Source organism: Tamandua tetradactyla, chromosome 18, assembly GCF_023851605.1.
Source record: "Tamandua tetradactyla isolate mTamTet1 chromosome 18, mTamTet1.pri, whole genome shotgun sequence".
Lineage (NCBI taxonomy): Eukaryota > Metazoa > Chordata > Mammalia > Pilosa > Myrmecophagidae > Tamandua > Tamandua tetradactyla.
This window is the reverse complement of record NC_135344.1, coordinates 41,740,562-41,758,280: the sequence shown is the minus strand read 5'-3', so window position 1 is coordinate 41,758,280 and position 17,719 is coordinate 41,740,562.

Here is a 17,719-nt window from a genome sequence, read left to right as displayed (position 1 = left end):
TTGCATAAAAGTATTCTAAGGAACCTGCATTTTCTGGGAGTGGAAAAGTGCTAATTTATACTGAAATTCAACAAAACAAGAAAAGATTCTGTCATTCTAAAGGAAGGCCAAAAAAATGTAAGAAAGAAAGAAACCTAGAGCAGGCAGTAAAATAGAAGGCAGAGTACAATGGTAGATTTAAATCCAATGCATAGGTAATTTCATTAAATATAAATGAACTGTACACTCTAATTAAAAGATAAAGATTGTCAAATTAAGGAAATAAAGTTCAATCCACCGGAAACTATTCAAAATTTGTATGCATTAAAAAAAAACTTTGCATTTATACTTAAAATTAAGGTAGTTCTAGACTCTAGGCAGGGTTTTCTTTTGTTTTGTTTTAATTGATGGGACATTTGAAAGTCATAGAGGAGGCATGGCCTTTCTTCATTTGCAAAACTTTGCTGCTCTTTTTCAGATATTTGTTAGTCTAGAGTCCCCACATTTACATTTCCTGGCTGCTAAAGCACATGGATTGCCTTAACAATGAACATTTATTGGCTCAGTTTTGGGGCTAGGAGAAGTCCAAAATTGGAGCATCAGCAAGGTGAAGCTTTCTTCCCAAAGTCAGTGTTGTTCTGGGGCTGGTAGTCCTTGGTCTTTGGCTTTTCTGCCACATAGCAAACAAATGGTGGTGTCTTCTCCTTTCCCTTCCAGATTCCATTGATCTAGTTTCTGGCTGTTCCCCATGGCTTCTCTCTCCTTGTCCATTTTCCTTTGCAATATGGCTGAAGGGCTTTAGTCGTATTGGATAATTTTGGACACACCTTAGCTAATAATACCTTTGAGGTCCTGTTTACAAATGGATTCACACCCACAGGATCAGGTACCTGAACATGTCTTTTGTGGAGGGCATGTGCAATCCCCAACACTCCACTAAATTTCAAAAATACCATAACATTTCCCTCTCACTCTCTGGAGCAGTACTTATCTAATCATTAGAATGGACCACCACAAGACAAATAAGATGAGTTGCAGTACAAAAAGTTGACAACTACTCTCTTGGCTAGAAGAGAGACAAGTATTACCATCTACAGGGGAAGAATCTTATCACATGAAGGGTGGTAAAGAGTGTAACAATGCCACCAGGAATAGCATTCCTAGGATCTCAACCCACTTCATGGTTTGCAGGTGTTGAGGATGCCAACCAAAGCACAACTCACATAGGCACTAGATGGAATAATGTTTATTCACATACTAAAGAAACAAAGCAAGGTCGGCTTCAATAGTGGCTAACAGTCCCCATAGTGAGTGTAGCTCAATATGCAACTGATTCAGGGAAATGATCTATGCATCCCACTCTTGTGCCATAGTTGACAGACCCATCCCTCCTCACTAGGAATAGATATAGGGTCAGATGTCATAAAACTTACATATTTTAGCCAAACTCTCTCCAGTGAATGCTTACATATGCTTAGGGCAATGGCAGGGGTGGAGAGAGATGGGGGTAGGGAGAGGGAGAATGTACCACTATTTGCTAGGGGATGAATTTAATCTCTAGGCCATCCCAAGAAGGGAGTTGGCCTACTTTTATCAGGCTAACATATCTATTCTTCAGCACAGGTTTTATTTGTGAGTCACAGGGAAAGGTAGCAAGTCATTCTTAGAACATCCCTACCACACGCTTCCTGGGGCAAGGAAGCCCCAGAAACCAAGAACTCAAAGAGCTACCTGATCTTCTTGTAAAGTGAATGGGGAAGATTACATTTTTATTCTTTAATTGATTATTCTGCTGAGAGAGGGAGGATGAGTGGGAAAGATGACTCAATTTCTTGTGAAGTTTCACAAGTGATGGTTAGATAAATGAGAAAATGCATTATCCGTGCATTCCAAGAGATCAAAGCTTTGAAGAGGTAGGGCGCAGTAAAAAAAATCACTGAAATAAAAAAGAGAGTAACTATAATATGAAAGGTAATAGAAACAATAGTAAGTAGGATTTGAAGGGGAAGAGACCATACTGGACATTTTTTTGTTCACAATATTGACTACCTGAATAGTCATAGGTATATTTTAAATGTTGCAAGGATGATTCTAATGCAAAGTTCTCCATGAATTCAAGGTGGAAGGAGAAGGAGGGTATCAAAGTTCTAATGCTGAAACATTTAGTGATTATTTTATAGTACCTTGAACAAAAGTTCCTAAGGTGAGATTTGTTAAAACTGAAGATTCCTAGACCCACCCAGAGATTCTCTTTTGATGAATTGGGAAAAGGGTCCAGGAATCTGCATTTTGCAAGGCCGTTAGAAAATTTTGATGCAGGAGGCACTCTGGATTTCCTTTTTACAAACACTGTTCAGGAGATTCTTAACACATTTATTCTGATATGTTACCACTTGAATTCTCAAAGAATAAAAATGTAAGGGAGGCACCAGGAAATCACTCATAGGGAATGTGGTAACTTCAGGAGGGGAGGTCTGCATCTTTGGCCCCAACTTAGTGTCAGTGAGGGGGTATCTTTTGGTGCCTTCTGACATTGGTGAAGTGTCTGCTGAATGGATAGAATCTATTTATGGAGTAAGTCCTTGGAAGAGTTTCACCTATTGGCTCTCTGAGGGTTAAGAGAGCCAATAGGAGCATCAAGATCTGTTCCTGCTTTTTTTCTGGGAAGTTTGAGGATGGTAGATTTGGCATAGAGTTCCTTGGAAGAAAGGGGATGGATTGTTGGGCTCCACTCCAGTTCTCATTTGCTTTAGGGATATTCAAAAGAATTCTACAGAAGTTCCTGGGGTTAATCCCAAAGGGGAGCAGACATTAGGAATGAAGATGCCCTGAGGCATAAGGCTGTGAGTCAGACAAGGGGAAGGCCCACCAGGAGTGGTGTTGGGGCATGGATCATTGGCAGATTAAAGAAGGAGCATGCCAACCTTCTGTGATGGGGTCATCCTGCTATAGGGAGGAAAAGGCTGAAGATTGGTCCTGGCTCCACGGAAACCACATACAACTGTGTATCAGGTGCTTCACTGACAGAGGCCAACAGCCTCTTTGCAAACTGAGAAGAAACAGAAAAAGATCACTGTTGTCCACCTCAAGAAAAGATCTTAGCCTTCCCAGTCCAGGAGAGGACAGATCCAGAGTTGTGACTTCCTCCATCTCACAGGAGGTCACTCAGAGCCACAGTTTAAGTTCCTACTGTGTGAATGAGGGGACAGAAGAGCAGCCTGGGGTCTTAAATTGGATTGGATTAATTTTAATGACTTAAAGTGACCATGAAGTTTTGGGATTTGCTATCTAACAGGAAGGGAGATGAGACAGCAGTTGAAAGCAGTGTCTGGAGAAAATATAAGCTATTGCATGTTTGAAGTCCCATGAGCTGAGACCCCTCAATGAACTTGTTTATAGCTACTTACTAGCAGAAGTGAAAGGAAAAAAAAAAAAAAAGGCAGGAATCCCTCTCTCCTAGTGCCTGGACATTTCCAATTCCCACATTTCCTTAGGCCTGAGTAATTCTCTGCATATTCACACCCCTTCTGATTTGAGAGAAAGACTGTGCCCTCAGTAGATGCCTAAGTGGGTACTGCCTCTTCCAGTTTTTATTTGTTTATCCCTCTTTCCTAGAGCGCCCTGGTTTCAAGAATGCCATGAGTTGGCAGCTTTTTATAGCAGCACTAATTGCAGCGGACATCAGTTTAGAACTGTGGGGTCGCCAGATAAGCAAACCTTGAGCCTTTTCCGAGACAGCCAAGGTTGGGCTGGGACTGGCTGTCCATCAACCTGGCTTTCTTTCCTCCTGCAGGCCTTGAAGTGTTGAGAGCTGCCTTGCAGGTGGGGAACAATTGCATTACCATAAGCCTCCAATTAGAGAGCCTCCAAGGCAGGTTGATCAGATCCCTTTACAAGAGCTGCTGATGATGGCCAAGCTCTGCCGCAGATCTGCATATCCACTCACTCAAAAGATCCAGGGAATTGCAGAAGAGAGATTTGGGGAAGGAATTCGGCCCAATGAATTTGGCACCTGAGGGTTGTTCAGAAAGACTAGCTTCTGGTGTGGGAAGGATTAGAAATTAGTAAGCAGACCACCATCTGGTTTTAACAAGCTGACTGGGGAGAGAATGGCTCTCCCCTTTCTGAAATCATGCTTTGACTCTGGGATACTTTGAGTCATTTGGGATGTTTTTAGTTCAGATGTTCCTAAGAAATAGATGGCGAATATACCTCTTAATACATCATGTCATAATAAGGTAAAAGCTAAAATCATTAATGCACTCTCCACCCAAATAATGACAGGATAAGCATTTATTTAAAATTAAACGTTTCCTCTTTTAGTTCCAGTATACTTGGTTCCAAAACCTGAATTCTAACACATCATAAACAACAGTACTAGTTCATAGACATTTACTTACACACATGTTCACAAAAACTTTTAATAATCAGTGTCATGTAAAGAAAATATGAAATGTAAGGAATAAGCCATAACTCTTAATAGACACCACACACACATAAATCAAATTGTCCAAGTTTAGACCAGATGCTAGAAACTGGTATAAAGAAGGGTTAACACCAGCATTTTTCTTCTTTTCCTCCTCCTATTTTCCCCCACTAAACTGGACAAACATACCTGATGTGACAGTTAATACAGAATAGTCAAGAACTAGCAAATCCTAGCATTTATTAAAAGTGTGCATGAACGATATAAATCTTCAGGAAGCCCAGGGTCACTTTGATCCTTTTAGTGGCTCGTAAAACAGCATGTAACCTCATGCGGACAAAGCAGGCAGACGCCAAGTCTGAGGAAAGAGCTTTGGAAGGTCTTTGAAGAGAGGGAGGGGAGACCATTGAGGCTTAGATTGCCTCAGACACTGAGACTAGATTTTTCTGCACTCAGTTTGGAAGAAGAAGACAATGAAAACGGGATTTTTATAAATGGAGCCCATCTTCTGATGTTTCTTTTACAGCTTTCTACAGGAGTGGGGCCTACAAGCTCACGTGCGGCGTGGTGTCCTAATGAAATCAAATTGGGTCAAATGGAGCTTAAGTGCCGCCTGAAAGATCCTCAACCTGAGGTCAGAAACTTAATTATTGTCGCCACAAGGGACTGACTGGGGGAAGCACATGGCTCTAGGCCATTTGGGAAGTATTTTAGCAAAAATGATTTTCTCATTCCTGAGTGATAACTAATGTGTTTGATACCCTTTGATTCCCAAAAACTCAAGTGGCAGGATTTTGCCGTTCTCTTTGAAAGAAATTTAATAACACTTTTATGGGCAGAGATGTTTCAGAGATGAAGGACCAGTTTTCCGAGTGTCTGACACCAGCCAGTAAGTGAAGGGCAAAACCGTTACACACTCCACTGGGCCATTCTCTCATCGCTCATATGTAAATATGAAGTAAATAAGCCATTTTTGCCTCCAAGGGCCCAGAGGAGTGATCAGATCATGAACTTAGAAAGCTTTGTGGCGTTCTTAGGAAAGACAGCTTCTGAGGCAAGGGCATAAAAATTATTGCTATTATTTTTCTGATGTCTACCAACTAATGCAGCATCGCCGAAGGCTTGTTCTCCCCATGTGCCCCCTCCGGAGGGTCCACAAGGGTCTGACAGGTGAAAGAACACATTTTTCATTAGATAACCCCCAAGCAAGGTTCGCAAGCATGAGTTTTTAATAAGATGGGACTTTTCCTGTCCAAGTTTTTAGTGTGTTGACATAGTAACTCATATTGCAATTTCAGAATAAATGCTTCCGGCAGAGCTCAGGCCAGTGAATTTCCCTGTAATAATCTTTAAAAGGAATAGCAGTAAGTGGCCTGTCATCACCAATGCAGAGAGGGTCCGTCATTCAAAGTAGGATGAGTTGTCAAATACTTCCTGCAAACTCCCTCCCATAGCACGATGTAAAATTCAGTCAGATATGTGACTATATTTTCCAAAACCAAGTCAAACTTGCTTATTTATTGTGTGCGTCCATCCATTGGCTTAAACTTAATTCTTAAAAAGGGATTCCATTTAACATATTAAATTATCTGTTCTACCATTGCCACCACTAAGTCTGACACAGAAGCATAGTGAGAGATGGACAGGCTTTCTCTGTATGATGTGTACTTGATATTAACACAGTGATGATAAAGGTCTCACAGAATTGTCTTCATAATATAACTGGAAAGAGAGAGTACCTGTGTACCCTGTACTTTCCCAAATACATGTTAACTTTTTATTGAGAAATAAATGTACTTATAAGTGCACATGTTTTATCACTGGTCAATGTTTCATCACAAAATGGATATGTAACCACCGCCCTTCCAATGCCCACGACTGCCCTGCAACTCTGGCAATTACGATCGGGGTTTAAATGCAATCGTGCTTTTGTGTTTCTTTGTAGCTTTTCCCCTAAGCATCTATCTCCAAATGCTACAGTTTGCTTTTATTTGTACTTTGAAATTCATATAAGTGGAATTATACTGTATGTATTCTTTTTTGTCTGTCTTCTTTTATTCAACATTAGGTTTGTGAGATCCCTCTGTGTTGTGTGTGTATGTGTGTATGTAAGCGAGTGTTTCACTATGGTTTATTTTCATTGTTGTATAAAATCTATTGTATGAAAATATCGCTTTTTCATTCATTCTACATTTTATAGATATTTAGATTTTTCCATATGGCTTTGAGGAAAATATTGCAATGGGCATTCTTGTTTACATCTCTTGGTGCTAATGTAGAAGCATTTCTGTTGGAGGGACACTTAGGAGTGGAGGTGCCGGGTCACAAAGAAGGCACATATCCAAGTGTAGCAAAAAATGCCATAGAATTTCCACCCACACAAACAGAAAATGACAGTTCTCATTACACTACATCCTCACCAACACTTGGTATTTCAGTCTTCTTAGTTTTGGCCATCGGGTGGGTGTAGTATAGTGACTTATTGTGACTTTAGTTTGTACTTCCATGATGATTGATGAGACTGAACACTTTTTGACACATCTATTGGACATTTGGATGGCTTTGCTTGCTTTTATATCTTTTTTCCTTATGAATTTGTAAAAATTTCTTGTACATACTAGATTTAAGCCCTTTCCAATTATTATATGTGTAAAATTATTTTACCCAGTCATCTCTTTTTTTTTTTTCACATGGGCAGACACCGGGAATTGAACCCAGGTTTCTGGCAGGCAAGAACTCTGCCTGCTGAGCCGCTGTGGTCCACTCCCCAATCATCTCTTTTAATGAACAGATTTTCTTCTATTTACTGTTGTCCAATACTTTCCCTATAGTGTGTCTTATGTCCTGTTTAAGAATTTTTCTCTATCATGAGATCATAAAGATATTCTCTTAAATTTTCTTCTAGAAGCTTCATAGTATTTTCTCTTACATATAGATTGGACTTGTTTAAAATATTTTCTAATTTCCATTGTGACTTTAGTGATTCAAGGGCTATTTATAAGGGCCTTTCTTCTTTTGAAACACATGGGAAATTCCTAGATACTTCCCATTAGGCATTTAATTCTACTATGGGATCTGTGTGAAACGTACTGAGCTTCCTTTATGGTATAGTATCAGGTCTTTTTTGAGAGGGAGGCATGATCTATGAACTTATGAAAAGAAATTAAGAATGTGTATTCTTCAGTTTTGGGGTCAATGTTCTATGTACAACTATTAGATCAAATTTGTTAATTGTACTTTTCAAACCCTTTATATCCTTACTAAGATTCATTGTGTATGTGTGCATTTAATCTTTCAGTTAATGAAAGAAAGGTGTAGAAGTCTCAAATTATGACTTCAGATTAATCTATTGCTCATAATAGTTCATTTGATTTTTACTTTACATATGTTGAGGTAATATTGTAAAATAAATTCAAATTTAGAATTGCTTTGCTTTCCTAATAAAAATCTTGTATCACTATGAAATATACTGCTTTATATCTAGTAATACTTTTCCCTTAAAGTCTTCTTTATCTGATATTAATATTGCTGCATCAGATTTCATTTTTATTAGTGTTCGCAATCTTTATCTTAATCCATCTTTTACTTTCAACCTTCCTTTCTATATTCTTATATTTTAGATGTCTCTCATAAACAGCATATAGTTAAATATTAATTTTTATGCAGTCCACAGTCCAACAGTGGCTTTTGTGAAAATCTTCCATTTAATATAACAACCAGTATATTTGGGTTTAAGTTTACCATCTTCGTTTTTTCTTTTCTTGCTTTCTTTTAAATGGAATGAGGGTTTTTTGTTTTGTTTTGTTTTAAGGGGGTTGGTTTTCCCTCTGTATTGGGTTATAAGCTATACCCGCTTTTACCTTAAAAAACACAACATGCAATATTGATGTATCAATGTCTATTTCAATTTACCTTTTTCCCACTAAGTGCAACGATCTTAGACCTCTTTGACTCCATTTATATCCTCCAAATTTTTATGCAATTTTGATATTATTTCTATTTTAAACCTAAGACAGTATTATCATTATTGTGTTAAAAAGTCAATATTAACTGCAATGTTAACTCATATTTGCATTTTCCATTGATTATTTTCATTTATGCATCTGACTTTCCTTCAGTTTGCAAAAGAAACTTTAGTATTTCCTTCAGTGTAGATCTATGGTTAATAGATACTTTCAGTTTTAGTTCATACAAGTATCTATTTCACTTTCCTTCTTGAATAATATTTTTTACTGGATATAGAATTCTAGGCTGGCAGTCATTTTATTTTAGTACTTTAAAGTTATTATTCCTTTGATTGCTAGCATCTTTATATAGAGCAATATTTAGCAATCAAACTTATCACTGCTCATTTGAAATTAATCACTAGCCCCCGCCCCTGACATTTACTTTGGTGATTATCTTTTTATTTTTTCATTGTTTTTCTGCAGTATAACTATGTTTTGTTTAAGTCTGGAATTTTTTTAATTTATTATGCCTGAGGTTTTCAGGCATATTGATTACATGTCTTGAGATTTTAGAACAATCTGAGAAATTTATTGGTCCTTATTTCTTAAAATATTGTTTCTGTTCATTTTCTCACCCTTAATTTTGAGGTCCTATCATTTACACATAAGATGATTTCACCTCATATATTTCTTAATCTCTTTTCTGTATTTCCTACATTTTGTCTTTCTAGGCTTCATACTACATATTTTCTCCTAATTAAAATTTCAGTTTACTAATTCTCCTTTCAACTTTTGTGATTTGCTGCCACTGCATCTACTGAGTTTTCTATTTCAGCTATTTTATATGTCTACCATTTCCACTGTTCTGTATAAATTGGGTAGCTCCAAATGTGTCTCTAATATTCTTGAACATAGTTAAGTACTATTATTTTAAGTCTGTTTTTGATAAGTCCAATGTCTGAAAATGGGGACCCTGTGGATCTGTTATTTGTTTGTTTGTTTGTTTGTTTTATGTTTTCAAGTTGTCTTACCTTCTTGGGTGCTGAGTGCTTTGTTATTTTCTTTTATCCTTTGTGCTAAAATATTAAATTCAAAATTGTTTAAATATTAATTTGAGACAAGGGTGATACTATCTTATTCCGGAGGGGAATACTATTTGCTTCTATATGGTGTGTGGGGACAGCAGCAATCTGAGATTACTCAACTCAAATTCAGGGGCTGAGTAGATCCATCACTGAACTTCAGTTCTTTTGTCTACTGCAATTTCATTATCATGTTCAGGTGCAGTCCCCTCAGGGCTCCTTTTGTTGGGATCCGGGTTCTAAACCCCACTCCACGAGAAGATCAGAAAATTGTTATGTTCATCTGCTCAATTTCCCAACCATCTTTTTGAAGCTAGAAAACTCACCCAGGTGAAAAGCAACCCACACCCTGCTTAGTTCTCCCCTTCCCACAATATCCATCTTCCCCCAGATTTTGGCTCAGGAGTTATTTACAATTTCCTTAGCTCTGGATGCCTTTAAGTACATTTTTTTGCAACTACATATAATGGAAAATCTCAAAATTACAAAAGCAGGGAAAATGGCAAAAGTAGTGAAAATAGAATAATGTATCCGATGTGCACATTACCCAGCTTCAACAATGACCAATTTATGGTCAATGTTGTTTCTTATATAACCCCTCATACCTGAACCTCCCCACTCCTGATATTGAGAAGAAATCCCAGACACCATATAATAATTTCAACCACAAAATTTCACTATGTAACTCTAAAAGATAAGGACTCTTTTTTGAACTAAAACCAAAATATCATCCTCATATCAAGGACATAGGGCTTTTACTTAACTTCATTGATCTTTTATTTGTGTCTCCATCCTCTCACCAAAAACCCTCACACTCAATCACACAAACATAAATACTCATCTGCTCTATCCCACAGTATATATTCAACCATCTCAGAAAAATAGTGTCAATGCTCTGATTACTAAAAACAATTTAAAGATGCTTTTTGTAGTCCTTTTATCCTTAGTGCACAAATGTATGTCAAAAAAATTATGTTTTAAAGTTATTTGGAACAGTTTCCCTTTATGTGGTTAAACCGTCAATACACTGAGGTTCATTTGTTTCATTTTGCTTTTGATCTATAGGAATTAGTTTTTAATAATTATGATAACTATCACATGGCCCCAAAGTCAAATCGACCAAACAAGTTTTCTTCAAACATTTTCTTGCTATTTCTTGCCCCTCCACCTTATTTCCTCACTTTATCTAAAGATAATCATTTAATTTGATGACTTTCTCTCTTTTTTTTCCAAAGTAAGCAAAAAATATTTATACGTGCATTTCCCCCACTTTCTTAAACAGTCACCCTACTATGAACAGTATACCTTTGAGTACATGTTTCCTTTTGTTCTCAGTCTTTAGTTTTATTCAATTCTGTTAGATTTTCTAGTCCTCAGGGGTAATTGGTCTCCTCGTCCCCAGGGGGGACCTACTCTGCTGTACTTGGAAGCAGAAGTCCCACATGTATTTTTGATAAGTGATATTTATACAATTTGAAACATTTGGTCTTTTGCAAGTATAATGAGATAGTTATCTAAATATGACAGTGGCACTGCTGATGGGATATAGGAAACATTTGCCGTAACTCTTCTAAGAGTAGAGCGTGCGCCTGTCTGTCCGCTGTGCTCTCACCTGACAGCGAGCAGGCTCAGGCTTTGTGCAGAATCTGTTGTCAAATTCAACCCTTTCTTAAAGCTGTGTGATCCTGGGCTAAAGTTATACATATTTTTTAAAACACAGTGAGTGCTTTTTTTCTGTGAAATGGGAACAGTATATACCCCTTGGTGACATGTTCTGATATTTCAGAGAAGCTGCATAAATGAAACGCAGTGCTGTCCGGAGATTTTTGTATTATTTATTTAACCAAAGGGGTAGTAAGTGAATATATGACCAGGACCTGGACTGGATCCAGGGCATCTGTGCTCCCTGCTTATTCGAGTTTGGCTTTTATTAACCATTGACCCCTGTGAACTTTGCTTTCTTTATCAATCACATAAAAAATAGGAATAATACGACTCCGCAGGCCCCAGAACCAGCATTGCAGTGAAACAGACAGATAGCTTCGTATTGTCTAGGGCAGGTGTAGCTGTAAGGGATTCTGACATTAGTGTGTGGTATGTGAAAAATGCAGGGAAAGGCAGAATGGGTATTTGCAGATGGCTTTTTATATATTTTAACCAAGATGACTCTTCCAGATTGTTCATATCTTGAATTGAAATTCCTTGAGTTCTGGGAAAAATATTAGGACAAACTTTTATGTGTTCCTATAGTGTATTATCTGTGTGTGTGTGTGCTTGGGGGGTGTTGGTGGGGGGTAAGAGATATGCGCAGCTGCTCCCAAATCAATGGAGACACTCGAGAGCATCCTTTAAAACCTGAGAAAAAAATGAGGAAGATCCAACAAAAGACCCAATAGAACTTTTGGCCCCATGCCCCTAAATCATTGCTTCCTGCTGGAAGTTGTAGGATGTCAGGATAAACATTATGAAGTAAATATTGCACACAATGGGGAGGGAATTAGCTGTGCAATTCCCATTAATGCTAATGAGACTTTGGTGGTTAATTTCCCATGCCTTGTGCTGAATATTTGCCCCAATTAGTTATGTCAAGCTTGTGCCACACTCCAACCAAGTTTTCAATTTTAGGAAGGAGAGGGAAGGGGAGTGGGTAATTGTCCTCATCATTTCTTTCAAGTTTAGATGGTGAAGGGAAGGCTGAAGTCATAGAATATATTGTTTGCTTCTTCAGATGAAAAGGCTTTGAGAAGCTAGCACTTTGCCAAAACTTTTGAAACACACAACTCGTTGGAAATCATTGTTTTCATTAGTAAGCTACCTGCTGGGGCATTGTCTTATAGGAGATGGGTTTATTTTAGTTTATTTATTTTACTCCAAAGAATAATTTCATCTCTATACTCATTAGACTTACAGTTTGGTTTAGCATCCCTATTACTTCCATTATGATGCTCCAGATAATGGGAAATTAGAGGAGAGAAGAGACACAGGAGTGGTTTTAGAGGAATATAATCAGATAGATCAGTCAGTAATAAGTAATAAGCTGTATTCTTATGAACAGGGTAAGGTTTACTTTTTTCTTCCAGAGTGTATATTTCATTTTTGGCACTTCCCACATTTGCCTTGTATTACTTCAATATATATACTTTTTCTTCTTATTTTCACTACTAGATTGCAAGCTCCCTATGGGTTGGAACAATGTTTTATATAGCTTTACTTCCTCTACTAATATCTAACAAAGTTTTAGACACTGTTAAATATTTGTTAATGAATATTTGTTAACAAATGAAAATGACAGATGAAAATATAATACCTATAACAGTAATGGGATATAGAGTAATATAAAATAATAAAAAATATTAAATAGAAGCTTCTTATAAATCAAATCGTAGGGGACATGTAGTCACTGTCTACATTTACAGAACTTCAGCAAAGTGGTTTTAGCTTATGATAATTATCTTGGGAATAATTAGAAGGAGGAAATAACAGTGTGTTGGAAACAAAGAAAGGAAGGTAGAAAGGACTGTTGGAAGAGATATTTGCAGTAAGCTTTTGGGAAAGATAAAAAAACAATAAAGAGAAATAAAATCCAGCATTTAAGCTGGATTCAGGTGGCATTAGTGACATGAGGGGGGCTAGTTTGTGTATAAAAGGGACCACAAGGCATCTGCTCTGGTGCAAAGAGAGTGAGAACTGAATAACCTTGTGAACCAGAGGGAAGATCGGTAAATATATACTCACAGAAGCTGCTGCAAAACCAACCCTGTTAACCCTCAGAGCTCTCCTTCTAGAAAAGAAATCAGGCTAGATGTGAGAACACAATTGCTCACCATAAATTAGAAAAAAATATTAAAATTTTGATTGAAAAACATTCTCAGGAGGAAAAGTACAAAACATTCCTCGTTTATGCATATTATCCAAAAAAGCCTACAAATATGCATGACAGTGCACTATGCATATGTGCTGATTTGAAACTGTTTCAATATTGTTGGATGGGATCTTCTTGATTAAGTTGCCTCCAAGGAAATGTGACCCACACAACTGTATGTGTGGATGGGACCTTTTGATTAGGTGGTTTCCATGAAAATGTCTCTCCACCCATTCAAGGTGGGGATGCTTACTGGAGTCCTTTAAGAGGGAACCATTTTGGAAAGAGCTGACAGAGCCTACACAGCCAGAGATCTTTGGAGATGCAGAAGGAACACACCCCTGGGGAAGCCTTATGAAATGAGAAGCCAGGAAAGAAAACTAGCAGATATCACCACGTGCATTCCCAGCTGACAGAGGTTTCCAGAAACCAAAGACCCCAGCAGACACCAGTCTACCTGCCTGCCTTCTTTCTTTTTGCAATGAGAGCTTTATTGGCACATAATTCATATACTATGTACTTCACCTATATTACGTGTACAATTCAATGATTTTTTGTATATTCATAAGTTGCACAATCATCACCACAGCCAATATGAAAATATTTTCATCAATCCAAGGAGAAACCTTGTACCCATTAGCTGTCATCTCCATCCCCAATCCCCCATTCCCAGACCCTGACAATCACCAATCTACTTTCTGTCTCTATAGATTTACCTATTCCAGATATTTCATATAAATGAAATTGTACAATATGTGGCCTTTTGTTTCTGGTTTCTATCACTCAGAGCCCACTTTCTTAAATATTATGCTATATTGTTTCACTGTCTTTACCACTGTATCTTTATTTTTGTCAATGTAGGACTTAATAAATTTCTAACAATTGCTGCTAATTCACATAAATATTCATTGGCACGCTGAAACACTTAATTTTCAGACAAATCACCGATATGCTTAACTGCATGGAGCAGTGAGCTTGTGGTGAGCTCCAGTGAGTTAACATGCACCAAATAACAAAAATGTGTTATATTTAAATAGTCTAAAGGATATTGCAAAATTTTCTGGGATGAATCATCTTGTCTGTATTGCTGGAGTCTTTAAATGCCTCCAAAATATCTCAGTGCCTCCTTCCCTGTTCAATGCATATCAATGATCCAAATTAAAGGAAGAGACACTTCAATCCACCATTTTAAAAGTCATTTTTCAAATGCATCTAGGAAAATACGGAGAAATGGATGACTTACTTAGAAGCAAAGAGTAACTCTTTGGCCCTCAGAAACATCCTGGGCTATGGTATTAACTTACAGGCCCCTGTCTTATTTTTCCTGAACTGCTGTATTAGTTAGGGTTCTCTAGAGAAACAGAATCAACAGGGAACACTTGCAAATATAAAATTTATGAAAGTGTCTCACATGACCGTAGGGACGCAGAGTCCAAAATCCACAGGGCAGACTGCGAAGCCGATGACTCCAATGGACGGCCTGGATGAACTCCACAGGAGAGGCTCACCAGCCAAAGCAGGAATGGAACCTGTCTCCTCTGAGACCTCCTTAGAAGGCTTCCCGTGATTAGATTTAGCATCACTAATTGCAGAAGACACTCCCCTTTGGCTGATTACAAATGGAATCAGCTGTGGATGTAGCTGACGTGATCATGACCTAATCCTATGAAATGTCCTCATTGCAACAGACAGGCCAGCGCTTGCCCAATCAGATAAACAGGTACCACAACTTGGCCAAGTTGACACTTGTCCCTAACCATGACAACTGCTATCACAAATACCCACACAATGAGTTGGCTTAAACATCCAGAATTAATCGACTCATGGTTTTGAGGCTAGGAAGAGTTCAAAACTAAGCCTTCAGCAAGGCAATGCTTCCCCCCCACCGCCCCAGTCTGTAACATCCTGGTGCTTGCTTGCTACTGGCAGTCCTTGGGTGCTTATTACTTTGGCTTGTGTACCTGGCTCGCATCACCTGGAAAAGTCCTTTCCTTTCTCATCTGGGCTCCATTGATTTCTGGCTTCTGGCTTCTTCCTTGGGCTTCCTCTTACTCAGGGTTCCATTTTATTTTTCTCTTTATAAGATCTTAAGTTATCCTCATTAAAATCCAGCACCATTCATTTTGGGCCATATCTTAAATAAAATTAACACCTTCAAGAGATTCTCTTTCTCCAGAAACAGTGTAAACACTATAATAGCTGATCTTAGATACAGCCAATATTCAGCATCTATAGTATAACCCTGCCAGGTGGAAGGCTGCTGACAAGTAGTTGAGAAAACACTACCCCAGGACTTGAGGCTTGTGTAGATGGTATCAATGTATTCAGTACAAATAGAAAAGAATTATGTTAAAATAACAAGACAGAAAAGGGGGAGAAACTTATACACTGGGCGGTTTGTCAGGAAGGGTTGCAGGGAAGAGAGATACAATTTGACACTGGCCTTTGAAATGGTCAGGAGTCTTTCATTTGCAGATGACAAAATCCAACTCCAAGGAGGAATTAATTGGCTGATGAAAACTCTAGAAATACTGTTGGCTTCAAGCTTGTTTGGATCTGTACCCAAATAATGTACTTCTCATTTTTTGTCACATTTTTGTACTCCCTCCTTATCTCTACTCCAATCTCTGTATTCATTTCCTGGGAGTTTGCTTTCTTTCCCATATTGCAGGAAAGAGGGCCACTTCCAGCTCTGTGCACACATGGTCCTTACTATGTGTGACCCTAAAGGCAAGCACACCTTCCCTCTCCAGTTTCCACTTATCTAGTCTCAGGGAGGCATCTATTCTGGCTCTGCATGATTGTGAGCTCACCTTATGGACAGATGGATCCAAAGACAGAGGACTGGGGTATAACAGCCCCCATCCTATGTTCAGAAGTGGGTGAGGTGTATGCACAACAGTCTCCTCATGATCCATGGATGGGGGAATGGGCAACTGCCTAATAGGAAGAGGAGTGCTGGGCATACACAAACAATAGATATGCATGCCTCTCAATTGAAAAGAATTTGAATAGGCAGGGAGTGGACTACGTAGAATTTGAATAGGGTGGAAAGTTGGTGAATGTATAAATACTATATTTATGCATGTAATAATACATGGGGGAAATGAAAATGGAATGGATGTTTGGGCAAAGAAGGAGGATACGAGAGAGTGAGTTGAACAATGGAATGATTAAAAAGGAAGATCTGATGATGGATTTCATAACATTTCCTCTTCTCATCACCTGCCCCCCACTCCCCATCTTACCATTACAAGAAAACCCAAGCAGACAATTACCGAAGGCCCGATGAGCGCTAGGCACTAACCTAGTGAATCTACTATAAGATGTGGTTTCTGCCCTGGTGGAGTTCATAGCCTAATTGTAGAGACAAGACATACATACACATAGAAAGCTGTCTGGTGATGGATGCTAATGGATTAATACATAACCAAATTCAATATCCCAAAATGAATCTGCCTTTAAAACGTACCCCCTAGATTGACACTTCAACAAGAGGACACCAGGTCCAGTGATCTTCCCGTGGGGGTCCTGCTGCTCCAAGGTGACCTCAAATTGAAGCCTCTTCCTCACTCTGTGAAGGTCAGATTCTAGTTCAAAAGGAATCCTGGTGACATAAATTATGTAAAACAACCACTTCAGGGTGTTAAGCCGAACTGAAGTCTGAATTTAACTGCCCAGCAAATCACTGAAAAGAGACTATAGCAATATCTTTAATAGATGATACAAATACTTAGGGCATAAAACTGCCTATTCTACTTATTTCCATTACAGCATCCCCTCCCTCTCCCAGATCTGATTAGGACAGATAAATAGGCTCTCGGGCTTCTGTTTCCTGGGGACTTGCATTTTTCTTGAGTATACCAATCTATTCCACACCACCCAAACCTATTTGTTGTTGTTGTTGTTATTTACATATGGAAGAATAGGAACACCAGAAGAGACCTACTGTTTTGTAAAGGACGCATGGATTGTGAGGGTTCATAAATTCCTGTGTTGCTCACCATTTCAGAATGATGTAAAACCCGTCAAAATGTAGTCTGGATCCTAAGTCATCCTCTAAGCTCCATATCCTAATGCTCAACTCAACTCACCTCTTTTCATGACCCCAGAGCCCATGAATCTCTCCAGTCCCTGTTCTGATCACAACGGGCTGCTGTGTGTTGCAACTTTCCATGTCTACATCTCTCCTGCCACCTCACCTCCACCCAAGCAGAATGAACACAGGGTTCTCTAAATCAGAATCATGGGTAAAATATCTTGGCAGTGTGGGGTATTGTAATAAGCAGAGTTTTGAATAGAGATACAGGGTTGAAATGAACTCTGTTAGTCTTCTTTCTGAGGTGTAGTTACTTCTATAAAACAGCAATAATTGCATCCAATGCTAATTGTATAAACTAAAATGAAATAGTAAATGCTTGTT